The following is an 8,300-nucleotide window of genomic DNA, read 5'->3' as shown; positions in this document are numbered from 1 at the left end:
CCATAACTTTCACACTGGTAGCAATTTTTCGTTTTAAACGATGGAAAAACTGTTCTATTTATTTTATATTTTATGCTTCGGGCGTTGACTTCTAAGGCCCTAACTATTCGATCTGGTGGAGCAAAGCCCTAGAGTGAAGCCTAGGTTGCCCGGTACGTAGAAATGACCATCACTATCAAACTGGTTACAATTATTTGTTTTATGCGATGGAAAAGCTGTTGCATTTATATCGTATTTTATGCTTCTGGCGTTGACCTCTTAGGCCCTAACTATTCCATCTGGTGGAACAACGCCCTAGGGTGAAGCCTAGGTTGTCCGGAAAGTAGAAATGACCATAACTTTCACACTGGCAGCAATTATTCGTTTTATACAATGGAAAAACCGTTCTATTGATTTTGTATTTTATGCTTCGGGCGTTGACTTCCAAGGCCCTAACTGTTTGATCTGGTGGAGCATCGCCGTAGAGTGAAGTCTAGGTTGCCCGGAACGTAGAAATGACCTTAACTTTTACACTGGTAGCAATTATTCGTTTTATACAATGGAAAAACTGTTCTATTTATTTTGTATTTAATGCTTCGGGCGTTGACTTCTAAGGCCCTAACTGTTTGATCTGGTGGAGCAACGCCCTAGAGTGAAGCCTAGGTTGCCTGGAACGTAGAAATGACCATCACTTTCACACGGGTTGCAATTATTCCTGTTATAGGATGGAAAGACTGTTGTATTTTTATTGTATTTTATACTTCAGGCGTTGACTTCTGAGGCCGTAGCTATTCGATGTGGTGGAAGAACGCCATACAGTGAAGCCTAGGTTGCCCGGAACGTAGAAATGACCATAACTTTCACACTGGTTGCAATTATTTGTTTTATACGATGGAAAAGCTGTTGTATTTATATCGTATTTTATGCTTCTGGCGTTGACTTCTTAGGGCCCTAACTATTCCATCTGGTGGAACAACGCCCTAGAGTAAAGCCCAGGTTGCGCGGAACGTAGAAATGACCATAACTTTCACACTGGTAGCAATTATTCATTTTATACAATGGAAAAACTGTTCTATTTATTTGGTATTTAATGCTTAGGGCGTGGACTTCTAAGGCCCTAACTATTCGATCAGGTGGAGCAACGCCCTAGAGTGAAGCCTAGGTAGCTCGAAATGTAGAAATGACCATAACTTTCACACTGGTTGCAATTATTCATTTTATACGATGGAAAAACTGTTGTACTTATATTGTATTTTATACTTATGGCGTTGAATTCTAAGTCCCTAGCTATTCGATCTGGTGGAGCAACGCCCTAGAGTGAAACCTAGGTTACCCGGAACGTAGAAATGACAAGTACTTTCATACTGTTTGCAGTTATACCTGTTATAGGATGGAAAAACTTTTGCATCTTTATTGTATTTTATGCTTCTGGCGTTGACTTCTAAGGCCCTAGCTATTCGATTTGGTGGAGCACCGGCCTAGAGTGAAGTCTAGGTTGCCCGGAACGTAGAAATGACCATAACTTCCACACTGGTTGCAATTATTCGTTTTATACGATGGAAAAGCTGTTGTATTTATATCGTTTTTTATGCTTCTGGCGTTGACTTCTCAGGCCCTAACTATTCCATCTGGTGGTACAACGCCCTAGGGTGAAGCCTAGGTTGCCCGGAACGTAGAAATGACCGTAACGTTTACACTGGTAGCAATAATTCGTTTTATACAATGGAAAAACCGTTCTATTTATTTTATATTTTATGTTTCGGGCGTTGACTTCTAAGGCCCTAACTGTTTGATCTGGTGGAGCAACGCCGTAGAGTGAAGCCTAGGTTGCCGGGAACGTAGAAATGACCATCACTATCAAACTGGTTGCAATTATTTGTTTTATACAATGGAAAAGCTGTTGTATTTATATCGTATTTTATGCTTCTGGCGTTGACTTCTTAGGCCCTAACTATTCCATCTGGTGGAACAACGCCCTAGGGTGAAGCCTTGGTTGCCCGGAAAGTAATAATGACCATAACTTTCACACTGGTACCAGTTATTCGTTTTATAGGATGGAAAAACTGTTCTATTTATTTTGTATTTTATGCTTCGGGCGTTGACTTCTAAGACCCTAGCTATTCGATCTGGTAGAGCAACGCCCTAGAGTGAAGCCTAGGTTGCCCGGTACGTAGAAATGACCATAAGTTTCATACTGGTTGCTATTATTCGTTTTATACGATGGAAAAACTGTTGTATTTATATTGTATTTTATGCTTCTGGCGTTCACTTCTTAGGCCCTAACTATTCGATCTGGTAGTACAACGCCCTAGGGTGAAGCCTAGGTTGCGCGGAACGTAGAAATGACCATAACTTTTACACTGGCAGCAATTATTCGTTTTATACAATGGAAAAACCGTTCTATTTATTTTGTATTTTATGCTTCGGGCGTTGACTTCTTAGGCCCTAACTATTCGATCTGGTGGAGCAACGCCCTAGAGTGAAACCTAGGTTACCCGGAACCTAGAAATGACAAGTACTTTCATACTGTTTGCAGATATTCCTGTTATACGATGAAAAAACTTTTGCATCTTTAATGTATTTTATGCTTCTGGCGTTGACTTCTAAGGCCCTAGCTATTCGATTTGGTGGAGCACCGCCCTAGAGTGAAGCCTAGGTTGCCCGGAAAGTAGAAATGACCATAACTTCCACACTGGTGCAATTATTCGTTTTATACGATGGAAAAGCTGTTGTATTTATATCGTTTTTTATGCTCCTGGCGTTGACTTCTTAGGCCCTAACTATTCCATCTGGTGGAACAACGCCCTAGGGTAAAGCCCAGATTGCGCGGGACGTAGAAATGACCATAACTTTCACACTGGTAGCAATTTTTCGTTTTAAACGATGGAAAAACTGTTCTATTTATTTTATATTTTATGCTTCGGGCGTTGACTTCTAAGGCCCTAACTATTCGATCTGGTGGAGCAAAGCCCTAGAGTGAAGCCTAGGTTGCCCGGTACGTAGAAATGACCATCACTATCAAACTGGTTACAATTATTTGTTTTATGCGATGGAAAAGCTGTTGCATTTATATCGTATTTTATGCTTCTGGCGTTGACCTCTTAGGCCCTAACTATTCCATCTGGTGGAACAACGCCCTAGGGTGAAGCCTAGGTTGTCCGGAAAGTAGAAATGACCATAACTTTCACACTGGCAGCAATTATTCGTTTTATACAATGGAAAAACCGTTCTATTGATTTTGTATTTTATGCTTCGGGCGTTGACTTCCAAGGCCCTAACTGTTTGATCTGGTGGAGCATCGCCGTAGAGTGAAGTCTAGGTTGCCCGGAACGTAGAAATGACCTTAACTTTTACACTGGTAGCAATTATTCGTTTTATACAATGGAAAAACTGTTCTATTTATTTTGTATTTAATGCTTCGGGCGTTGACTTCTAAGGCCCTAACTGTTTGATCTGGTGGAGCAACGCCCTAGAGTGAAGCCTAGGTTGCCTGGAACGTAGAAATGACCATCACTTTCACACGGGTTGCAATTATTCCTGTTATAGGATGGAAAGACTGTTGTATTTTTATTGTATTTTATACTTCAGGCGTTGACTTCTGAGGCCGTAGCTATTCGATGTGGTGGAAGAACGCCATACAGTGAAGCCTAGGTTGCCCGGAACGTAGAAATGACCATAACTTCCACACTGGTGCAATTATTCGTTTTATACGATGGAAAAGCTGTTGTATTTATATCGTTTTTTATGCTCCTGGCGTTGACTTCTTAGGCCCTAACTATTCCATCTGGTGGAACAACGCCCTAGGGTAAAGCCCAGATTGCGCGGGACGTAGAAATGACCATAACTTCCACACTGGTTGCAATTATTCGTTTTATACGATGGAAAAGCTGTTGTATTTATATCGTTTTTTATGCTTCTGGCGTTGACTTCTTAGGCCCTAACTATTCCATCTGGTGGTACAACGCCCTAGGGTGAAGTCTAGGTTGCCCGGAACGTAGAAATGACCATAACTTTTACACTGGTAGCAATAATTCGTTTTATACAATGGAAAAACCGTTCTATTTATTTTATATTTTATGTTTCGGGCGTTGACTTCTAAGGCCCTAACTGTTTGATCTGGTGGAGCAACGCCGTAGAGTGAAGCCTAGGTTGCCCGGAACGTAGTAATGACCGTCACTATCAAACTGGTTGCAATTATTTGTTTTATACAATGGAAAAGCTGTTGTATTTATATCGTATTTTATGCTTCTGGCGTTGACTTCTTAGGCCCTAACTATTCCATCTGGTGGAACAACGCCCTAGGGTGAAGCCTAGGTTGCCCGGAAAGTAATAATGACCATAACTTTCACACTGGTACCAGTTATTCGTTTTATAGGATGGAAAAACTGTTCTATTTATTTTGTATTTTATGCTTCGGGCGTTGACTTCTAAGACCCTAACTATTCGATCTGGTATTACAACGCCCTAGGGTGAAGCCTAGGTTGCCCGGAACGTAGAAATGACCATAACTTTTACACTGGCAGCAATTATTCGTTTTATACAATGGAAAAACCGTTCTATTTATTTTGTATTTTATGCTTCGGGCGTTGACGTCTAAGGCCCTAACTGTTTGATCTGGTGGAGCATCGCCGTAGAGTGAAGCGTAGGTTGCCCGGAACGTAGAAATGACCATAACTTTCACACTTGTTGCTATTATTCGTTGTATACGATGGAAGAACTGTTATATTTATATTGTATTTAAGCTTCTGGCGTTGACTTCTGAGGCCGTTGCTATTCGATGTGGTAGAAGATCGCCATAGAGGGAAGCCTAGGTAGCCCGGATCGTAGAAATGTCCATATCTTTCACACTGTTTTCAATTTTTCGTTTTATACGATGGAAAAACTGTTTTATTTATTTTGTATTGTACGCTTCGGGCGTTGACTTCTAAGGCCCTAACTATTCGATCTGGTGGAGCAACGCCCTAGAGAGCAGCCTAGGTTGCCCGGAACGTAGAAATGACCATAGCTTTCACACTGGTTGCTATCATTCGTTTTATATGATGGAAAAACTGTTGTATTTTTATTGTATTTTATTCTTCTGGTGTTGACTTCTTAGGCCCTAACTATTCGGTCTGGTGGAGCAACGCCCTAGAGTGAAGCCTAGGTGGCTCGGAATGTAGAAATGACCATAACTTTTACACTGGTAGCAATTATTCGTTTTATACAATGGAAAAACTGTTCTATTTATTTTGTATTTAATGCTTCGGGCGTTGACTTCTAAGGCCCCAACTGTTTGATCTGGTGGAGCAACGCCCTAGAGTGAAGCCTAGGTTGCCTGGAACGTAGAAATGACCATCACTTTCACACGGGTTGCAATTATTCCTGTTATAGGATGGAAAGACTGTTGTTCTTTTATTGTATTTTATACTTCAGGCGTTGACTTCTGAGGCCGTAGCTATTCGATGTGGTGGAAGAACGCCATACAGTGAAGCCTAGGTTGCCCGGAACGTAGAAATGACCATAACTTTCTCACTGGTTGCAATTATTTGTTTTATAGGATGGAAAAGCTGTTGTATTTATATCGTATTTTATGCTTCTGGCGTTGACTTCTTAGGGCCCTAACTATTCCATCTGGTGGAACAACGCCCTAGAGTAAAGCCCAGGTTGCGCGGAACGTAGAAATGACCATAACTTTCACACTGGTAGCAATTATTCGTTTTATACAATGGAAAAACTGTTCTATTTATTTTGTATTTAATGCTTCGGGCGTGGACTTCTAAGGCCCTAATTATTCGATCAGGTGGAGCAACGTCCTAGAGTGAAGCCTAGGTTGCTCGAAATGTAGAAATGACCATAACCTTCACACTGGTTGCAATTATTCATCTTATACGATGGAAAAACTGTTGTACTTATATTGTATTTTATTCTTATGGCGTTGAATTCTAAGTCCCTAGCTATTGGATCTGGTGGAGCAACGCCCTAGAGTGAAGCCTAGGTTGCCCGGAACGTAGATATGACCATAACCTTCACACAGATTGCAATTATTCGTTTTATACGGTGTAAAGGCTGTTGTATTTATTTTATATTTTATTCTTCTGGTGTTGACTTCTTAGGCCCTAACTATTCGATCTGGTGGAGCAACGCCCTAGAGTGCAGCCTAGATTGCCCGGAACGTAGAAATGACCATAACTTTCACACTGGTTGCTATCATTCGTTTTATATGGTAGAAGAACTGTTGTATTTATATTGTATTTTACGCTTCTGGCGTTCACTTCTTAGGCCGTAACTATTCGATCTGGTGGGACAACGGCCTAGGGTGAAGCCTAGGTTGTCCGGAACGTAGAAATGACCATAACTTTTACACTGGTAGCAATTATTCGTTTTATACAATGGAAAAACTGTTCTATTTATTTTGTATTAAATGCTTCGGGCGTTGAATTCTAAGGCCCTAACTGTTTGATCTGGTGGAGCAACGCCATAGAGTGAAGCGTAGGTTGCCTGGAACGTAGAAATGACCATCACTTTCACACGGGTTGCAATTATTCCTGTTATAGGATGGAAAGACAGTTGTATTTTTATTGTATTTTAAACTTCAGGCGTCGACTTCTAAGGCCGTAACTATCCGATGTGGTGGAAGAATGCCATACAGTGAAGCCTAGGTTGCCCGGAACGTAGAAATGACCATAACTTTCACACTGGTTGCAATTATTTGTTTTATACGATGGAAAAGCTGTTGTATTTATATCGTATTTTATGCTTCTGGCGTTGACTTCTTAGGCCCTAACTATTCCATCTGCTGGAACAACGCCCTAGGGTGAAGCCTAGATTGCCAGGAACGTAAAAATGACCTTTACTTTCACACTGGTTGCAATTACTCCTGTTATACGATGGAAAAGCTGTTGTATTTATATTGTATTTTATGCTTCTGTCGTTGACTTCTAAGGCCGTAGCTATTAGTTGTGGTGGAGCTACGCCCTAGAATGAAACCTAGGTTACCCGGAACGTAGAAATGACCAGTACTTTCACACTGTTTGCAGTTATTCCTGTTATTCGATGGAAAAACTGTTGCATCTTTATTGTATTTTATGCTTCTGGCGTTGACTTGTAAGGCCGTAGCTATTAGATGTGGTGGAGCAACGCCGTAGAGTTACGCCCAGGTTGCCCGGAACGAAGAAGTGTCCATTACTTTCACACTGGTTGCTATTATTCGTTTTATACGATGGAAAAACTGTTATACTTATATTGTATGTTATGCTTCTGGCGTTGACTTCTTGGGCTCTAACTATTCGATCTGGTGGAACAACGGCCTAGAGTGAAGTCTAGGTTGCCCGGAACGTAGGACATATCATTACATTCACACTGGCTGCAATTACTCCTGTTATACGATGGAAAAACTGTTGTACTTTTATTGTATCTTATGCTTCTGGCGTTTAATTCTAAGTCCCTAGCTATTCGATCTGGTGGAGCAACACCCTACAGTGAAGCCTAGGTTGCCCGGAACGTATATATTACCATAACCTACACACAGGTTGCAATTATTCGTTTTATACGATGGAAAGACGGTTCGACTTGTTTTGTAGTTTATGCTTCTGGCGCTGACTTCTACGGCCCTAACTCTTCGATCTGGTTTAGCAACGGCCTGGAGTGAAGCCTAGGTTGCCCGGAGCGTAGGACATACCTTTACCTTCACACTGGTTGCAATTATTCCTGTTATACGATGGAAAAGCTGTTGTATTTATATCGTATTTTATGCTTCTGGCGTTGACTTCTTAGGCCCCAACTATTCCATCTGGTGGAACAACGCCCTACGGTGAAGCCTAGGTTGCCCGGAACGTAGAAATGATCATAACTTTCACACTGGTAGCAATTATTCGTTTTATACGATGGAAAAACTGTTGCATCTATATTGTATTTTATGCTTCTGGCGTTGACTTCTAAGGCCCTAACGATTCGATCAGGTGGTGCAACGCCCTAGAGTGAAGTCTAGGTTGCTCGAAATGTAGAAATGACCATAACTTTCACACTGGTTGCAAGTATTCGTTTTATACGATGGAAAAGCTGTTGTATTTATATCGTATTTTATGCTTCTGGCGTTGACTTCTTAGGCCCTAACTATTCCATCTGGTGGAACAACGCCCTAGGGTGAAGCCTAGGTTGCCCGGAACGTAGAAATGACCATAACTTTCACACTGGTTGCTATTATTCGTTTTATACGATGGAAAATCCGTTATATTTATACTGTATTTTATGCTTCTGGCGTTGACTTCTGAGGCCGTTGCTATTCGATGTGGTGGAAGAACGCCATAGAGTGAAGCCTAGGTAGACCGGAACGTAGAAATGAC

Source organism: Calliopsis andreniformis, unplaced genomic scaffold (genome assembly GCF_051401765.1).
Source record: "Calliopsis andreniformis isolate RMS-2024a unplaced genomic scaffold, iyCalAndr_principal scaffold0063, whole genome shotgun sequence".
NCBI lineage: Eukaryota > Metazoa > Arthropoda > Insecta > Hymenoptera > Andrenidae > Calliopsis > Calliopsis andreniformis.
Note: the sequence above shows the minus strand (reverse complement) of the source record.